We start from the raw sequence: 21,235 nt of genomic DNA on the forward strand, positions 1-21,235 counted from the left end.
TAATTGTGTAATTGCCACTTACAGATGCCTCTCACAGCTCCATTGTTTCCTTGGTTACATGTTGTAAATTACAGACACACTGTGGTCTCAAACTGCCCCCTTAAATTGCTGTTGGTCTCAAACAAACAAGTGTAGAACATGCACTGCGAGCATGTTTTAGAAGAGACCGAAGGAGCACTTCAGAGGCTTGCATCTACATTCTCCAGTCGATGGCAATTGCCCTGGTCGTAGGACAGAATCTGCATCACATTGACTGCCAGTTATTTGTGAAGACTGGATTAAGATCCTCACAGGGAAGGGAAAAAACTGCTCACATAAAGAGGAAGTGAAAAACAGTCTGTCACGAGTCAAGAATAAAACTTAAGTGGCGAGTTTCCAAAAACACTGAAAGAGAATTACATCCCATCTGTGTTGCTTGGAGTGTTGACCATGGTTGCTAAATCTCCACAAAACTGCTTTTGTGTGCTAAAGACTATGACTTCAAGATGATTTGTAGGAACATTTTTAACAAGGTGTCTGAGAAATTTACAGTGATACATATTTTAAAAAAGCCACTCCTGACGCAAAGTACATTTTTAAAATAATTTTAGCTATGTTTTATGCTCTGTCAGTGTGCTGGACCTTTTTAGCTGAAATTCACAGGCTTATAGCAAACTGTTTTCTACTCTGTATTTCCTCTGTTGCTGTGTTTCTGAAATTCGTTTCTCAGCTTAGGCTCTTATGTAAGTGAATTAGCTAGCAGTGAAGCGATTAATTTTTGATTTGCTGTGTTAGAGATCAGAAAATAGCTTGCTTTTGCTTTCCAGCCAAGGGAAAGGGTTTAAACATGAAGTTTGTAATGAATTTGCAAAGCTTTATTTTTTTTACCACATTTTTTTGTGTTTGTCTCTGGTGCTCTCATTATGAATCTCTTAGCAGCCTTGATATGAGCTGTTAACTCATATGGTTATGGTGCCCACATACTTTAATCATTTAGTGATAACCCTCAGCCGTCGTTTTGAGATCATTGTTTGAGAATGCAGAGTTCACAGATGATAATTTATCTAATATACTTATATTTTTTGATTGTGTTAGACCTGTATTTTTTATGGTTTGGTTCCCCTCCAAGAAAGTTAACGAGGTCTGTGCAGCAGTACCAACTTATGTATTATAGAACATCTGAGGTTAAATTTGAAAGTGTGTATATCCAGGTTTTAGGAGGTTATTCTGTTCTGGTGGATAAACTGGTATTGACTGTAGGCTTTCTGTTGCCATTTTAGTCACAAGGCCTGTTTTCTTGAGAAAAAGAAGCTATCTGCCAGTGAGGCAAATATCCCCTGTGTCCCTCTGCAAAACATAAACATAAAAAACGTAAAAAATGCAGATTGATTTTTGAGTTCACTTTAAAGGGAAACCGAGGTGAGATTTAGGTAGAAATGTTAAGTATAGATTGTCATTTGGAATGTTAATTATCTAGATCTCTTTTTTCAATGCTATGTGAAACATGTAGCTACTAAGAACTCCGAAGCATGTATGCAGGAAAAAGGGGTCTCAGCTCTGAACAAGGGGACTAATTATCTTACTTTTTGATATGATTCTGAAGGAACCTATCAATGTGTTGGCAGATAACTTATTTGATTGGTCACCTTGTTTGTAAGCACCCTATCGTTCATGGCATTTATGGCTTTAGTCTCTACCAGCTCTTTTCAGAAATATCTGACACTAACTGTTTAATGCTCAGTTTTCACCAGCTAGTTGCTTACAGTATGTGTCTGCCATTTGATACAGAGTACATTTTCTGTTTACTTTCATTGAAAACAGACAATTTTACTTAATGCATATGAAAATGATGCTATGTCTAAACATCTGTTAGCCTTAAGTAGAACGTTATCTTTGCCTCTTGGTTCTTAATATGTGTGGATGAGCTGCTTGAGCCCTGCTAGGAGTGAAAGTCTAACAAAGAGGCAGTATAACCACAGCCAGGATGGTATATATGGTCCATTAGTTTTACATTAGTTTTAAATGCCCATGCACTGTGTTGTTTGTCCTGTTTGGGGTGTCGGCAAATTAAACTAATATATAAATCAGAATGAAGATGCAAGGAGCAGAGATGGTGAGCGTGGGTGAGTTTAAATACCTGGGTCAACCATCAAAAGCGACAAACGGTGCACAAGAGAGGTGATGAAGAGAATGTGGGTAGGGTGGAGTGGGTGGAGACGAGTTTCGGGGGCAATTTGCGATAGGAGGGTAGCAGCAAGAGTGAAAGGGAAGGTTTACACAAGATGGTAGTAAGACCTGTAATGATGTATGGTTTGGAGACAGTGGCACTGATAAAAATGTAGGAGGCAGAGCTGGAGGCTGGAAGATTTTAACTGTGAGTGGAGAATGTCATTTTCACTAGTTGGTTCTCAGCTTTCATGGATACAAATTCAATATTATTGTTGCAAAATAAAAAGAGACAATGTGTTTAAAGGTGTATAAAAATGTGCCATTTTTAGCATGTTGTTAGGTGGTTGCCAGGCAACATGATGATGTCAATGTATCTGATAAAGATCAGATCCTTCAGGGGCCAAGTTTGGTTGCTTAGGCCCTGATGGTGTAGGTGTTATTTGTGGACAAAGAAACCCACAGATGGACAGACAGAAGTAGATTTCCTGTATTGTAATACGATTTTTTAAAAATGATGATTAGAGCCATGAGTGAGAAGAACCACTTAGACTAGCCGCAGCGTGCATTTGTCTGTTCAAGGACATGCTGATATTTAAATTTTATACCATACAGGAAATTATGACCAAACCATCCCTCTTCCTGTACTGGGTACGTCTGGTATACTACCCACCGTATACTACCCATTTAATGATTCTGGAAATACCTTCTGTGTTGTGGAGAAATCTAACAACTACTGTCTGGCTAATATTCACTGTTACATTATTATGGATTTATGCTATGTGGGTGTATTTGTACTTGGGTCTGGATGGAAGCAGCAGCAGGCAGCGCTGCTATTTTTTGACACTGATGTCACTCGTCTTGCCTATGTGAGACTGATTCATGGACCTCAGGCGGAACATTTTAAGGGACAGCATGGGTGGGACATCGCATATTAAAGTGTGAGTGTGTTTAGTCATGTCCTCGTTGTTTGAGAATGAGAATTGAATGAGAATTATTCTATTTTTAATCTGGTGCTGTAATGTCAAGCCAAGGTGGGGAACATCAACTCTGCAAAGAGTAGAGGAAGGTGAAAAAGGGTTTTTAAATAAATTCATCAGACAAGTAAGGAAGAAAAGGTCTGTGAGGAAAAGAACTACAACCAGCAGAGTGATTATGACATGAGCAAGTGCTGTGAAGCCGTTTCAGACTAGTACACAGCATAAGCACAATTAATTTTGCTCAGGAGGCAAAGCTTGTTAAAGCATATTTAAGACATGTACCTTTTGTTGAGTCAAACAAAACAAACCTCGGTCCCATATGGCTGCTAAAGAAACAATCTGGGTAATGCAGGTACTAATTTAGATCTCAGTAACATCTGCTGCAGTGTATTGGTGGGACTTTTTCTATTTGTTAATAGCGAAAGCCTGACTCATCTGTTTAAAAAACTGTTGTTTTGGATTTTCTGTTAAAACTATACATTTTCAGGGTTGAGAGATCCACTGTGTCTGTCTACTGACTACATTTGTCAGATTTATTAGGAAGAAAGCCAATAAAATTCCAAGAACAAAATCTAATAAAGATACTGTATTAAATGTCTGTTGTGAATGCTACCCTACCAGATTATAAAAACATCTTCCTCCACTATTCTCCACTATTTAATCAGATAAATCAGGTCACATCAGATGGATGTCTTCATCTTTCTGCACTCCTTGCTAGCTGATGAATTGTAAAACACAGGGTGTATCAAAAAGAATCATTCGATTTCAGTTTTTTGACTTGCTCTGTGTTAATATCCAATAACATTTGGATCAGGAAAATGTTTAATTTTGTGCACCTTTTTGGTAACGCGCTCGGTGTGTAACGCCTTTTACAATGATAAATCACTTTAGTTGGTTTACTTTCTAACGACAGTGCTAAATTATGTTAGCATTGTAGCGGATTTAAACTGAGCCTCCGCCAATGACAGTGGATGTGTTACAGCAACAAAAATGGAGAAAGCTGTAAATTTTGCAGAGCTCCACAATAGTGTGTGTCTGTACGCGTGGGTGTATTCACATGTGTGGTAAAATAGAATTTGTGGCCCGAGACAGGTTGTCAGCTCCCTATTATCACAGTGGGACCTGTGTGTCTGAGTTATTGATGGCTTCAATTAGAGACTGAATCTCCCCAAGAAGGCGCTCTCACCTTGCCATACCTGCTTATTATTTCTCCCAGCAGCTTTTTCTCATGGGTTACAAAGCTCTCAGGTAGCTCTCCGGGTGCTCAGATAAATATGTTGCTGAGCAGGCAGAAAACCAACCAGACTGAATTTGGCCAAAAGGACGGATGTTTTTTGGCCCTAGAGGCCAAAAACATAAAGCAGTAAGGTTATTATGCTACAATGTGGCTTTTAATTTAGTCCACAGAAGAAAAAGCAGTCAGGATTTCTCTCAGCTTGGTTCATTGTGATTTGAGCTTAACTCTCTGTTTTCTATTTTTTTTTATTTCATTTTTGTAGACAAAATCAATTAAAACACTACACAGACAGTATCTGTAGTTGTAGTTCATTTTCGAACTATAGCCAAGGTATAACAGAAACAAAGAAATGGGAAAAGGAGACAGCAAAGTGTCAAAGAAGGACACATATCAAGATAAACTGCAGCACATGCTGCTTTCCCACACCCCTCGCTGTGATCTCTCCTGACACACAAACACATCTTTCTCTCCACTTTCTCTTTCTCACGCTCTCACTCGTGCACACACACAGCCTCACAAACTTGCTGATTCTTTTGGTGTGCACTTAGAATATTACTGGACCTGTGATATCCCAACTCCACTTCTTAGACAGTGCTAATGGTTAAACTGGGTCACTCGAAGGTCTTTTCCCATCTTTTGGTTTACTATTACTTGTTGTCACTGGAGTGTGGTGAGGCCCCGCTGCCCTTTGTCCCACTCATCAGTGAATAATGGTCTCTCTCTCTCTTCAATCCTTTCTTCAACCACAAGTTGACTTGGGGTTGCCAAAGGCTCATGACGTTGTGCTAAAAGGCTACTTACTCTGCCCAGTGCAGCGGGTGATTATGTGAGATCATTCAAATGTTAAGCTGAGTGCTCTTACAACAGTGTGTTAACTCGTGTGAGACTGTCTGTTTACTTGTGTGTTTATATTTCAGATTTGCTGCCATGATTTTGAAGAGTGAATGTTTTCCTAATCGACACAAAAACCTCCATTTACTTAATTTGCTTGAAGATTGTGCTTAAATATAGTTCTGAGACTCTGTTTCATGTTAATTTATGTGCTTACTTTAGGACACTTATCTCACACCTATCCATATAAACAGCATATAATGGTATGCAAAGTAGTTTAGCTAGTGTCACATCAGTTTTTTTCTATAACATTAATAATGTTTTAAAAGAGATTTACAAAATGTAATATTACTTTTTGGACGAAGCCAGCCAATACTGTTAATAAATACATTTAATTATAACCTAGATATAAAAATATAAGAAATTAGGTAGCTGCCTCATAACTGTGTGCCTAAGCCATAGACTGTATATAAAAGATGGGCACCTTATTTTGTGGATAGCAGTTTTGAAGCTTTGAGTTCTGCTTTACAGCAGAATACACAAAAATGTCCTGGCTGATTCCTGGATGTTGCTAGTTGCTGGAAGAAATTTTGTATTTAAAAAAGGCCTCTAACTCACATTGACTGCACCTCACAGGGTGGTACTAAAATAGGAAAAAGTGTGACGTGAAATGGAAACAGAGGACATTTGCCTTCAAAATAAAAGTTGTGCCTCAGCGGTGCAGCCATTTTGAAAAGAGGAAACTTTTACTTTAAAGGTGAATGGACAAAAAGGGGTGTTTTTTTGTTTTTGTTTTGTTTTTACATTTGAATGCATTTGCATATTTATTCCTAGCAGAGACCACATTCATGAGAATGCAAATTTATTGTAAAACATATTATTATTATTATTATTATTATTATTATTATTATTATTATTATTATTATACAGCAACTGGTTTAACCAGCTTGGGGGGATAAAGAAAATACAAATATGGTGGGTTAAACAGATAAATGTTACTTTACTGCTCCCATACACTGTTTTGGAACTTTTCAGTTAATAGAAACAAAATAAAATTGATGGCTGTCTACACGGCTGATCTGAAGAAATCCTTCATGATGATTCGTTATGCTTTTAATTTATTTATTTTTCTGTCCTGCTGTGTACTGCTGTAGTGGAAACTACCTCTTTGAGATTGAAGTGTTACACAGAAAAACCACAAGTATAAATACTACTTGTCCTTGCAGTTCTGTAACTAATTTAGGTTAATTGTTTCCATGCTCTCTCTTGCTTCCCTACATGTGCAGAGCCTTTACAGAGCCTCTCTGACAAGTGTAATGACACACACACACACACACACACACACACACGCCTTTGTGTGACAATTTGTGCCTGACCCAAATCCTGCACAATGTCTGAGTAGGAGGGTGGGACAGGAGGTGTGAGTGTGAGGGGTCCTGGCCTCTGTAGCCCACTGATATCCTAACAGTAGCTTAGTGACATCTCTGCTTAGTGTCAGCGGATAAGCCTCCTTTAGTGCTATAAGGAGGTTAGAATTTTGGCCCATATTGGAACACAATAGGCAGTGTATATGGTTTAGTTTTACATGTAATCATTGCTTTCATTTAAACAAAACTTAACACAAACATCATCACTAAGTTCTTTTTGGGGGTTTTCACAGAGGTAATTTGTGTTTTATGTCTGTCTGTATTTATGTGTGGCCCTATTTGCCACCTCAGTCGGTTTGATATAGAGAGTTTGTGACGGTGCTGTCAGCAGTCTTTGTGTGTCTCTCTTTGTCTAATCCTCCTGTCTGTGCTCAGTCTATGTTTAAGCTTTTGTTGTTCATTGGATCATTTAGACAAGGATTTCAGTCGCCTGGTGTTTGACTGGTCTATTATGCATAATTAGAAACAGGTTTGCAAATCATTCACATTCACACAACAGAGCAAAAGTGGTCACTTTGTGTTGTTTGACTTTGCATTCATTTTCAGGGAGGTAACAACGGTAATAGTTTCCTTATTATCGTTCTAGTCTTTAAAGACACTAATTGTAACAGATGATACTTTGTGTTTCAGTTCAAGTCATTTTAATGTATAGGAGTGTAGTGCCTTACTAGCGTAGAATTTGAGATATTTGAGTTCTGCTGTAAACAGAAATGCAGTCTAAGGATTTAAACGTTGTCATTTTTTTTAGCATATCTTCAGCTCCTGTTGTGCTGCTAGGAATGCTTTTGTGTTAGCTTCATTTTTATGAAATAAATTGTTGGTTTCTTGGTTGATGTGCACATCAAACACATCATCCTGAACTAGAAAGACTCATAGACATGACTTGATCTTGTAGCAACAAAGACAGAAAGTTGTCAAGAGCTTCACGAAACATGAAAACAATTACTCTCTCTTCAACATTTCAACACCCAGAAAGTTAAGAGATTAAATCTGTTTTTGTGGCTGCAGTTGTGGTTCTTGTTTGTTGGATTTTCTGTGTGTAGGAGTACTATTAACTCAGACACTGCAAATCTTATGACTCATTCTATCTGTCTGGTGAGGATTTATCTTTCTGGCTGTAAAAACATTGTATGCCCAGTTATGGAGCTCTATGATGTGGATAAAATTAATATTAACAGATAATATTAAATCTACAGTGTGGGACTATGGTGTGGCTCCTTCTCTGGTCCTTTGGCTGATTGTTTGATTGTTAAAGGGGACTTATTATGTGCATGCACAGCTCTGTATTTGTATTCTTGGACTTGAGTACAGTTTCTTCTAATTAGACTTGAACTTGAACTAATTAGACTTCTAACTGACCCTCACAAATGGAGGGTTTAAACCCCAGGTTGGCCACCATATTAAGGATATTTCATCTCTCTGATATCATACAGAGCCAACATCAGGAAAATAAACTGTCTGAAACTGAATATTTGAGCCTCCTGAGCTTTTTATAAGTAAGTGTGGCATTTACTGCATATTAAACTCCTACAATATAAAAAAACAATATGAAAATATACAGTAGTGTACTAATTTAAACAGGTTTTCATGAAAACTAAACATGTGTTTGAATTCTCCTTAACAAACAAAGCAAAAGGACTTGCAGTCAGCACTATATTGTCTGGGGACTCTCTGCTTCCTGACTGCCTGGCTGCAGTGAGCCTCGTGTGTGTCTGTGTGTGTGTGCGTGCGTACACGTGCTGACAATGTTTGTTTAAGCAGCATGAACACTCATTAAAATGAACAAAGCTAACTGCGGTTAGTAAGTCAGAGGATAAATCCTATAAACAAACAAAAAAAGCATGCACATGTTAAATGTGACACTCACAGATGGCTTCACATATATTTGAAGACAAGATTGCACCCGCTTCTGTCATCTAACTTCTTCTCCTCTTTCCTTCCACCATTCTGACGCTTTGCTGGGCAGATTAGTGGAGCGCGCAGATGCCCGCATGGGAATTGTTGCATTTGTAGCTCTGCAGAGGAGAACCTCTGGGAGACTTGAGTTTTAATTTGATTTTTGTTCTTGAGGTCACAGCTCTATTTTGAGCCAATTTCCAACTTTTTTTGGGGGGGGGGGGGGGGGATGCATACAATTTTTGGCTTGGACTTGCTGAGCTGAGCAAAGAGACATAATGTTTTATATTTCTTCCATGCACTACAGAATAAAATAGCTGGTTTGCAGGTGGAGTGCATTAGTATCTTTATACAAGTTTGTGCAGATCCAATTGATCATTTGTCAAATGAAAAATGTGACAAACATGAGACTTGTTTTACTTGTTTTTACCATCTGCAGGTGAACCATGAGAGCAGTTTTGAACCCGAAGGACAAAGTGTCAAAGCTGAGTGAGAGTGTCGTGTAATAACAATAAATCTACTCTTCCTCTGTTGCTGTAAAGTGATATCTGATTATATTATTTTAATTACGCATTAAACAAACTGCAACTGTTACAAATCAGACAAGAGATTTGTTTTTATAGCTCCAGCCTCATGAGAAAAGAGGCCAAAAATACTCCAATGATGTTGTGTCCTCTTCTCTCCCCCACTCTGCACTGTTCCCCAGAGTGTTTGTGGATTTTGTTTGTTAACCTTGTGCATCAGCCTGTATCCATGTGTGGTTATCGTGCCTACGTGTCATGCAGTTTAAATGTGAGTCTGTGTGTTTGGATCATAAGGAGTATTGTCATCAGCTCGTCAAGCACTTTGAGTTGCAGTAACCTGAATAAAAGGTCATCTGGAATAAAATAACAGATTTATAGGAAACAGAAAACGGAGTCGTATGGTCACTAAGGATGGGTCTCCCTAGAAAGGATAGTGAGTAATTGCTAAAAGGGTGTTGCAGTACAAAAACCTCCTTGTGATTGCTTTGATAGCAGATTGCCACAATCACCTGTGGTTTGCATAGAAGACATTGTCTTATAAAACACTGACCAGTGAATTAAATATGATGCGAGCGTGTGTTGCACTTTTCACAGTTTCACTAACACTCAACTAGCAGTTGCCAAAGTCACCATCTTCCATGCAAGATACAGGCGACCCTGCATGACCCTATGCAGCAGCCTTAAACAGCCTCTCACCACATTTTTCCCTGGCAAGCAGGGGTTGCGAGGGGGCCGCATATGTGACTGGAGCTTTAAGGAATCTCTTTTTTAACCAAAGTATTCAATGATTCAGAATTTACAAGAAGAGTTCAGGGAGTATTTCCCATCTGTTAATACATTTTGAACCAGAATCATATGCAAGGCTGCATCATAGATCATCTAATCAACAGATAGTTGGACAGCGTTAAAAATGAATTACATTTCAATAATGAGAGATCACATGGAGAAATGAACATGATTATTGAGATAGAGAAATTAATGTATTTGGCGATTAGACTCTGATGACCCATCCTGGTAGAATGGAACCCCAGCGGTGATAGGATTAGGAAAGGACCCCCCTCCCAGAGTCTAGACACCGGAGGTGGTGAAGATGAAGACTGAGGCTTGAGTAGAGCTCTGGCTGAGGTCTCTGAGGTGGAGATGGGGAGGAGGTGGGTGGCACGAGAGTCTGAAAGGGAGAATGACAGAGAGCCCAGATTTAAACCATGCGGAGTGGAGGCCGATTGGCTTAACAAAAGTGGTCGTGAAGATAATTGGACTAGAGAAATGATGTCAGTATTGAGACTGACAACATGGAGAAATGGTAGACATGTAAACATCACTGATGTGCATTATCAACCAAAGCTCACGAGGTCACTTTGAAGATTGCCCCACCACACACTGATCTGACAAGACCTCATGTAGTTGTGGTAGATTTGTGACATGCTAGCTTTACCGCCCTTTTCCCTTATTTTCTAAAGGTGTTACAACCGGAACTTTTTGATAGCTGCACTTATCTTTGGCTTTGCATGTTTCTCCTTTAAGTACATTACCTTAATCTTTCTCTGTTTGATGCCTGCTAGTCAGTAGTGCATTCTGCTTTTGTTTTCCTTGTTTATTACTTGTTAAAAAATAGCTTCTGACTGAATTACTGCAACCTAGAAGCACCACTAGAGGATTCGATCAAACGTAGTGTCACATTGATATTTTTTACAGGAGTTTCAGTCTGGAATTAATTACTTGCTGTTATTAAAAAGGCCAAAAAGTAAAATTTTATAGGGAAAAAGTGAGATTGAAAGAAAAATCTCATGGCAATGATGAAAAGTTGTTTAAAAGACAAAAGTCATTAAAATGAAATCTGTATCGTGAAAATAGGAGACCCAGGATAGCAAGCTATAATTTCATGTAGGGCTGTTGGAGCGTTGGAGTGCGACCAGATCTGCCAGACCACCTTCAGAGCTGGTTTGAACGAGATCTCAGCCTCATTCACCCAGAAATAAACCTCTCTGTGTTTGTAAGTGTGTGCACGTGCGTGTTACTGGGTGTGTATGACTGGTAAATTTACTCAAGTGTATTTCTGCTTTACACATCAGCACTAAATATACTCTTTGCTATGTATACTTAACTGTTTTTCTTCTGTCGCACAACTTTTTGTGAGCTAAATGGTGCTAAAGCTAAATCAAGGGTTTTCAGACAGGAAATGTTTAAATTCAAGGGCAACAGGACATTTTGGGGCTTTTTTTTAGGAAGCTGTTTACGGTTTGCTGTGCTGCACATTTCGAGGGCCTGTAGCTACGCTTATCTCACATACGCTCCCAAAATGGCGAGACAGGCTTGATTCATCGTTACACCTCCAAGCGATGGTGACAAAAATGACTCCTTTGTTCGTCTACTGTAGCGACACACTCGCTGTCTCTTTTTCCATCGCTGACTGCTTTCCTTTTTTGGTCATATAGAGTTTAATGTTGTGGTAGAAAACACGCACATCTGGACTGATGTGTGCATACTACAGTTGCATGAAAATATGCTTCAGTGTTGATAGATGGCATTCATGTGTCCTTGCGGTGTATTCTGCTCTATATGAGGTCATGTTTGCCCAGGCGTGTGTGTGGCTCCCTTGCCATGCCCTTGGTGTGTAATAGGCATGTCGACAGCAGCTCTTTGCACATCTGTCTGGTGGTTGAGAAACATTGCAGTGCTGCTGTGCACCATTTCAACCCACAGCAGCCCCACCCCCCACCTGCTTTGCCCTCCCAGTCACACACACACACACACACACACACACACACACACACACACACACACACACAAACACACAAGAAGAGGTCATTTCCACAGAATTTGAAGACACCGACACTCCATGGGGAAATTTTCTTTGTCTGAATGAGTACAAGAACCTGCTGTACTTTTATTATGTCATCATCTTATGTCTCCGTGCTTTAGGCCCTAAAGGTAAAGTTTCAAATTGTTTCAAAAGTAAAGCACAAAGTAAACACAAAGTCTGTATCAAATCTGTTTAGTGTGACTACCACTGATCTTCAAAACTGGAGCATTTCTGGGTGCTGGCTTAGCTCGTGTGTTGAGCGGGCAACTACATGCCATACGGCTGAGACTGGCCCATGGCCCTTTGCTTCGTGTCTTCCCCCTTCTCTCTCTGCCCCCGCTTTCCTGTTCTGTCTTAACTGTGCCTGTCAAATAAAGCTGAAAAAGCCCCCCAAAAATAGAGCATTTCTACTGGGTACACCTGACAGTTAGGATCCAAACATTTAGGAAACCTGCTGCAGTTTTTCTGTCGATTGTGGTCTGTCTCATGGTGTAAATGCAGACTTATTGGCTTGCCTCTATTAACCCTAAGCACAAAGAAGCAGCACTTTTAGCAAGAAAAGGTAACTCGAGATATCTTAGGCAGCCAAACTGACTTAACATACTCGGCAGCTCTGTCACTGGAAATAGTCATTTGACATACGTCAAATTACCATTTACGAAACTGCAGCTTCAATAAGATGTGTCCCTTGCCATGGTGTGAACGACCTTTCACCAAACCCTAGCCTCTGGGGTGGAAAAGAAACGGTCACCAATAAGCAGCGTGGTACAAAAGAAGGAATTGGAACGTATGCGTTATTCACCTCAGCGAATATGTGACAATGTACTGTAGTTTCCTTTTTAGGGTGTGTTATTATTAATAATACAACCTGCTGTGTCATTAACTGTACTAACTGTAAGTCCAAGAAGTCTGTACTCCAGCTCTCAGACTGAAACTGTAGTGTTTTATATGTGTTTACACCAAACTTTTTCTGTGTAATGTATTCATTTAGCAAGCTAGATATCAAGCTAATTACACTTACTGCCTAGCTGATGACTTAGCAATCCACCTTCTCATTCAAACATTCAAATATTGTCATTTCTGACTCTGTAAAATCAACATGAAATGTGAAATGCTCATGTTGATGCTTCAGAAAACATGCTTCATATATAGTCTATGCTTCCCTGGCACGTGTTAATGCAGATTTTTAACAAGGTCCCTGCTTATTTGCGTCAAAAGTCGAGCAAAACCAACATTCGCTCAGCTGCCTGTTGGACCTGATGCTTCAAAAGTGCTTATATGCTTCTTTGCTCTCTCATAATGTACTGAAGTTAAATGACACCCGTGGGTGTACACCCGTGCATACATATGAGGCACTACAATCTGCAGTGCCTTGCTCTCCCTTGCTTGTAGTGTTGTGTTACATAAGCAGGCTAATGTTACCCCAGCAGGCCGTGTAACTGGCACCTCAATATCAGTCATTACCCCAGAGAGAGCAGGGCGAGATGAAAGGGGAGGAGAGCAATGAAAAGATTAGTAGAAAGTTTTAGACATGAGGGGAAGAGGGCTGAGAAATAAAGGGATGTGGCTGAAAAGGTAGATGAGTGAGCGAAGAGAGTGAAGCTGGTGAAGAATCAGTAGGTCAGGTGAAGATACAGACTTATACAGTTTTGAGTGACACTCAGCTGCTCTTGTAGTCATGTTTCACTGACGGCTTGTAGCTTTGATCTGGTTTTGTAAAAGCTTCTAATTTCCATCTAGCAGTGAAACACAGAAAAGCCTTCAACGCCTCAGATCCGTGTCTTGCATGCACTCTATGCCCATCTGATTTTTTCCTTTCCTATCGCATTCTTTTAACCCAAATTTAATATATCATTCCTCCCTCGAGGCGCCAGAGAATAAAGACTCTAATTCTTACTGCCTCCCTCACTGTCTCACAAAGTAGATGATGCTTTTGAGAGGCTCTTCTCATCTCTTCTCGCTGTTTTTTCCTCCTTTTAGATTTTCGATGGAGTTGTGTTCCCAGTTTGTGACAAGCCTAATGCTTGTGATCATTTCTGTGGAGACAGTTTGTGTTGGACTTGTTCGCTATGTAACGCTAACCACTTTTGGTAAGCAGAACATAATAACAGCAAAATAATTGATTGGTCTTCAGGACTGAAGAAGCCACTTGGATGAGTGATGAAACGTTTCTCCCACTCGGTACATCCAGATGAGCAGAATCAACCCTTTGGGATTTACTTACCTGGATGATTGAGCATGCATCAAGACATTCATGCTGAATGCACGTGCTTGGCCTTTATGTTTTAAACTATTAAATATTGCAACAAGCAATATTTAATGCATACATGTGCCCTGCTGTGGCTTTGGTTTCCCTATTTTGAGGATATTTCCTATATTTGCTCATGCTTATGGATGAGTTTATGAATACTGTCAGTATATTAAAGTTATGTTCCTGTGGGAGAAGGCACTGTCCTTAATTTCACCTCTGGAAAACAGGAATAGAAGCACACGAACACTTAGACAGGCCTGTCCAGATTTTCCTGTGCCACTCTTCGACTTGTTGCCAGTGGTAAAGGGTCTAGGCTGAACATTTGGGGTAAATGTATGGTAGAATTTATGCGTTAAAGTCAGGAGGTTTGCTTTGGTTCAGCCTGCCTGTTCATCATATCACAGTGCAGCCATGAATATACAATAAAATGCTGCTGCTTTAGGTTATTGATGAGCTCTAGCCCCGAGATGTATGGAGGGGAATCAAATAGCAAACTGGTTACTCATCACTGAGTCCCTTAGGACACAGCGGTGAGCTACGCCCCTAACTTTCAAGAGATAGCAGCCGCCAGACAGCCGGAGCAACACAGATAATTGAAATGACTTTCTGTATAGACTTTCTTTTATCTCCCTTAATATTCACTGTCCTCATTTTGTGAAAATGAGCACTGGTATGTTCACACAAAAAAAGAAAGTCTTAGACTGAGTCTACTGTGGGTTTTAGAAAGTGTGTTTATGCTCCACTATCAAATGGGTGTGTGTTTGAAAGGGCATTATGTGTGTGTGTGTGTGTGTGGGTTTTAGAGTGATCATGGGAATGTGTGAGTGCTGGATTCAGGTAATTAATGCTGGGACGCTTGAATCTGGCAGACAGTCAGACGGGCGCAGTGCCAATGTAAAGAGGGGGGAAGGATAGTAAAGGGGGCGGAGGAGAAGATTAGAGCAGAACTGATACAGGCCACGGAAATTTAGTTGCAACTAGGTTAGGTGAGAAACACTGTTAATGGATGTAAAATGACAGCTAACCATATGGCGCGTTGCAGTCTTTTTCCTCCTCTTTGTGGAAATAAGACTTATTTGATAGATTGGGGTGTGTTAGATCCATGTGTGAGTAAGAATAAAATGTCCCTGAGCCACTGTCTCTTATAATAGGATTAGAAAAAAAATATTTAGCTATAATATTTTGTAAGTAGTATGAATAAAAGCCTCTTGTGCATCCTGACAGATTACATAATCACAAATGAAATTCCCTTCCTGTTAGCTGTGGTAACCCAGGCAACAGTTCCCCTGGAGACAGGCTTTGGCAAATCTCTGTGGTCTGTTTAGAAAGTCCTAACGCATGTCCCCCAGAACAGCTCTGGCATAAAGCAGCATTTATTGCCCCAAGCGGTGATGTTGCTGCGGCTTGTGTTTGACCAGAGATTAGGAAGACTGGAGCCTTTTGTGTTCGTTCTGCTGTTTGCGATGATAAGCTCCGCTGCAGGCCCTATTGTTTGAGTCAGAAGCTGAGGGACAGGGACCAGGGTTGAAGTAAACTGAGTGTTAGCCCTTGTGGTTTGGTCTTAGGTTGGAGATAATAAACATATATTATTAATTAATGATTTTCCCCATACTACAGTGTGATACAGTTGTTGCGGGGGAGGGGGGGGGGTTATAAACACCAACCCATCAAACTGTGTGATTAGACAGGAAATATATTGGGCTAGAGATTTTGTTGTTCGCAATATGTATAATGGTCAGATGTCATGTTTAATTATTAAAATGACTGGCTCGAAAGGGCGTTGCATTGGCTATATGGCGCTAACTGCTGAGTGGCAGAAGTGCAGTTCTCTGGCACCCACGCCTGATGTGAGGAGCTGATTTGGTTTCTTAGAGACAATCTAAGCAACAGCAGCAGCAGGAGGATAACACCACCTCTGTTACAGGACTCTGGGAATTGTAATGATGTGAATGATATGACAAAGAGATGTAAACATACAGCATTCACTGAATCTGGACTTACTCTGTGAAATGTGTGCAAAGTGAAGTAGAATGGCTGGACAAACATTTTAGCCACCCTCCTACTTTGTAAAAGTGGCATTCATAGATATTTCACATGGAAAAAAGTACTGATGAACCTATACATTACACCTATAGAAGCTGCTCAGCTATGGAAACCTGTGCCATGAAGCTCCTGGCACAGGTTTTTGGTGCTGATGTTAATGGCAAGGAGGTGTGGCGCTCAGTCCAGAGCACTGGTGACCTTTATACAGTATGTGCCTCAGCATTTGGTTAGAGCACTCATGGTTGAGTTGCTTTGGTTCCTAAACACTTTCCCTTTGCAATAATAACACTTACCCTGATCATGGAATATCTCTGAGGTTGGGATGTCACAATACTGGTGGAATTACGCTATTCTCAATATCCACTTCAACACCAAAACAAAATAATCGTCCCATGTACTTAAACATAAACCTCTTTATTGAAAAGTCATTTTAAAATGCCAACATGACTGCGGGTCATTTATTTAAAATGTTAAGACACAGAATGAAGTGTTAGGATGGTTGCTGAGTAGCCTGCTGTTAATATAAGAATTTAATGTTAGCTATTGGAAACATTTTAGGCTATGGGACAAAGCTGATTTCTCAACGGCACCACCAAACCAGGTACATGGATTTCAGGATCACATAAGAGGATAACAGCTTGGATGCTGTTAATATAAACTGAAACTTACTCAACTTCAATTGAGTGGTGTTTTTTGGTGCTTTTCTGTCCTATATATAGCTTCCCTGCATAATTGAACCAACAAATAATTTATGTGTTTACATCGCTTTACATGCAGAAAATCAGCAAGTGTCATTTGCTACAGCTGGCTGAGGCTTTTGTGGTATCTGCTCTGCTTCTACACTGAGATTCTCATTAAACAGTGCACACCATAATCCCATTATAAAAATCACAATCAATTCAGACTGCTCGTAGGATACTAACATACCATTTTTAGTGTTATAGTATTAATCTGTTAGTCTGATCAGCCATTGCACTGTTATGCTGTTACACTGAAAAATAATGAGATGTCTGCTAAGCATCTGCTTGTCAGACGTGTTATCTATCTTCATTTGTGCCCTGTCGTTGATAGATTATTGTTCATTCATTTTCTGCTAACTGTCAGCATAGTGTGTTATTTCAAAAATCTAGTGAAAGTCAGAGTGGAGAAATCACGTGGTACGTATTTTAGGCATTAAAATTTGTTTACAGTGGACGAAGTAAAACAAATCTTTCCTCAGATTCCCTTCAGTCTGGGCTTAAACAAAGCAACGTTAACGGGGGGGGGGAGCTTGAGGCTTCAGGGTGAAATCAATAGAGTGATGAGCTTTAGAAAATGTTGTGTATGGACAGCAACTTAAAAAATGTCAATTACAGAGGAGTAGCTGACCTTTTTTAGCTTTTTTATATGCCCCTGTTGCAAAAATGTCACACCTGGACAACAGATCTGCTCAGCATTATAGGAGCATATTTCTATTTAAAGACCGTCTGCAACACCACATTCAGTGCTTTCATTATTTCATGAAATGAGTGAGGTCCAATAGCTGATAAAGTCCATTGTGAGCTTTCTAGCTGGTGGTTTTATTGATTGGAAAAGTAATATTTTTTGGTAATTGGTTTTCAGCTTTTTTCCCTCGAGGCATACGCACAGAAACACACAGTAAAAAAAAAAGAAAGAAAAAGAAAAGAAAACCAGGCGACCTTTGTCCCCATTCTCCTACTGCGGTAACCTTTAACCTTTGCCTTTAGCTTCCAGCAACAGATACACAGAAACACCTGTGTTCGCAGTATACATATAGATATGTTGTACTTGTAATTGCTACGCTGGTTACGTGGCTCTTTGGATGAGTTGATCAACAAAATTAATGATGTCACTGTTACCCTCAGTACTTTATACTCAGCGCTAATTAGCAAACAGCATGTTCTGACACTGATCTGCAGTGGCTTACATGAAAAGCACAATGTTAACACACTGCTAACAGCTTGTTATCCTTGTGAAATGTTACATGGATGTGTGTAATGCGCTAAAATTAGCATTTAGCTGAACACACGTGCAGCATGTGCATAAGTGTACCCTTAGTGAGCGGCTAGTGTGTTTACTCATGGTTCTATTAGTTCAAGCTAAAGTGAAAGAAATCAGGCTACATTTGCTCATCCGCCAGACCTGTAAGTTACCTCAGATGTAACAGTATTGGTCCATTTCAGTAACAGTCAGGCTGAGATCAGTTTTTCTTATGCAAGGCACTTTCTGGTTCATTTTCAACCTCTGTATGGCATTGTTTTTGCTTCCTCTGCAGCTGCTGTGTGTGAAAGCAGCTTTTATTGAGATTTAATATTGAATATTTTCGTGAAACTATTACTTATTTGATGAAATCTTCACATCTTGGTTTAATGATGCAAGCACCTCAAGCTTAACACCCCTAAGAGACTTAAGAACATTTTAAACACGCACATTACTTATGGTGGGCTGCAGAGTGATTTTCGGATATCAGTGGAGAGTGCCAGCTTTGCTGTAGACAAATTAATGAGGCTGCTCTCCGCCCACATGGAAACACACGCAATCACCACGGTGCTCATGATACATTAAAGAGATTGTCAGAGAGCTAAGGTCTGCCCTCAAGATTTAACGCTGTGGCGAGATCGCAGGCTGGCTCCTGCAAAGGCCAACTTGGAAAGGAAATGAAAGAAAGCAGACAAACGCACAAATCAAGAGATTGTGAGGAAAGATGGTATGTAGCGTAAAACCTCAACTAAAGATTAAGAATATGGACTTGTTATAATAACACATGGAAATACAAATAAATTAGCTCTACCTTAAAATTTCCTTAGTGTTCCCTTTCCCTTAACAACCTAAAGCCAGACCGTCTTTGCCACTAGAAACCACTTTCTAATGAGCACCGTCCATATTCCAGAGTGGAGAAAGTAATTTAACATGCTGTATTATTCATCAGAGTCTCTGTGTGATTTTTGCAGCAATTTGAACACTTATTTCCCCCATAACGCTTCGGGGGTCGGAGTAATGAGTGTCTTTCCTAATGACTTTAGCGGTTGACGGGAAAGACGCGACAGGCGCTTATGGAATCAAAGGTTTGTCTGGCAGAATTAAGGGTAAGAGCGGTGTGTTCTGAGCGCGTGTCCACCGAGACAGGAGCGCGCTCTGCTCTGAAGTACTGTGTGATGAAAGGAAGTGGAGGCAGGAAGGAGAAAGAGAATTAGAAAGCTGGCGGGTACAGAGGAGATGTAAAAACCCACAGCACCGAGGGGAAGATGACAAAACTAACGAGACATGACAGACTCTGCGACTGGCCTCCATGATTGGTGGTGCGGTTTTATTTGTGTATGTGATCTCTTTTGTTGTGATTCTGTTTATTTTTGTGTTTAGGTCATTTCTTTCTGTACACTATATATCTTCAACCCGCCTACTTGTCAACTTGTCTGTCTCTTTTCATCTTCCTGTCTTCTTATCACATAATTTTCTATTGTATTGCTTGTCTCCCTGTTTGTGGCAGTGATGCAGCATCCATCCAAGCACGAGGCTTGTGAAACAAAGCATTCATTCAAAGCATCCTGAAGTTAGTCAATATACTGATGGGTACTTTAAAAACAAACAAATAAACAAATTACACAGTTCTTTTTTTTAGGCAATAAATTGAAAAAATGAGCCGGATGTGGCAAATGTGATACAATTTAAAATAGCTTAATAAAGCTATAATAAAACATTTTCATCAGTGTGATGTCTGTTTTAAAACTATACTGTGTGTTGTGGTGTGTGTTAGTGTTCTGTTCATGATAAACTTTCAGTGGTGGTGCCGTGGTTACCGCTCTCAACCACCCTGAATTGGCTAAGTGGCAAAAAATGGATGGTTGGAGAATATTCAGTAAAATATTTCTTTTTTTACTTTCTAGAGCCACTTTAGACACAATTTAAGGCATAATAGAGTAAAAAAAATCCTTTCTGACATTGTTTTGTTGGAGATTCCACTTTTTACATCGCGCCTGTGCTTGGTTCATTATGCGCCATAACACCAATGTATCTGCGATGCCACAAAATCACAAACCTTACTCCTGTCAGCAGATAAATGTGCACAGTGCTGTCAGATTCTGCAAACAGAAGGTTTGAACAGCAGGTGGGTGGAGCTGCTGTGCTCACAGCCTGAACTGTGTGCATGAGATGATCAGATTAAGGACATCAGAAGAAGAAGTCTCAAAGTGAGCACTGGGAAAGTCATGTGTTACAAAATGATCTACATGTAAACACAAGTCAGTAACAAAGATAATGTAAGTGCTGGCTTACATTTATTCTACCTTAAAACTGTGGTGTTGTGGATGATTAGAGTCTCCTTCAGAAGTAACATGTCTTATTTAAGCTTTTTACTGCTTGGGTCTGGTTTTCTCATTCTTGTTGTAGAGTATGGTGTTATCATTCCAAGGGCCAAAGAACTCTCTAAGGCCGTCAAGAAAAAAGATTGTGCATGCCCATGAAAAATATATATTTTTTAATTATAAATCATTATCTGTAAGGGAGGTAGCTTTCAAGGACTCCCAGTTAGTCCTGAACTAGCTACTCCAGCAGGGGCCCAGTTTGCCCAAGAAACAAATAGTCTTGGACCTCAGGAGTAATGTCTTCTGGGGAGACAGAGACAGAGCTGCTTTGCTGCAGTAACAGCAGACAGCTTTTCAGAAGCAGGAACTACCGACTGTGAAGCACAAAATGTTTTGAGCTGCTTTGCTGCCTCAGGGATGGGTCAGGTTTCAGGTATTGATTCAAGAAAAAAGCAACAGATTTTAAAATGCCTTAATAATTTTTTTGAATGGTTAGTAAAAAAAAAAAAGGCCCACCTGTTGGTTTCACGATGTACCGTGTGGCAGGCAAAACAGTGTTAACAAACAAGGTTCAGAAATACGCACAAGAAAACATGGCCAGGAAAACAAAATACTAGGAAATATGGTTTTATGATAAACGCAGCAAGGGAGAACAGCAAAGTGACAGAATGACAAGGTGAGGCTCAGATAAAAAATGTACTAAGTAATGAAGCTAGGAGAAAACTGGTGGGAAACGCAGCAGGAACAAATCAGGGGTAAGGAGACAAGGGAAGTTAAACTCAATAGAAGGCACATGA

The 21,235-nt window shown here is 39.9% G+C and overlaps 1 protein-coding gene across 1 annotated transcript in view; it reads left to right on the forward strand.

The window, feature by feature from the left end:
* Window positions 1-21,235, forward strand: part of LOC146514439 (breakpoint cluster region protein-like) — an 82,409-nt gene that overhangs the window by 17,954 nt on the left and 43,220 nt on the right. The gene's annotated exons all lie outside the window — the stretch shown is intronic.

Source organism: Neolamprologus multifasciatus, chromosome 7, assembly GCF_963576455.1.
Source record: "Neolamprologus multifasciatus chromosome 7, fNeoMul1.2, whole genome shotgun sequence".
Taxonomy (NCBI): Eukaryota; Metazoa; Chordata; class Actinopteri; order Cichliformes; family Cichlidae; genus Neolamprologus; species Neolamprologus multifasciatus.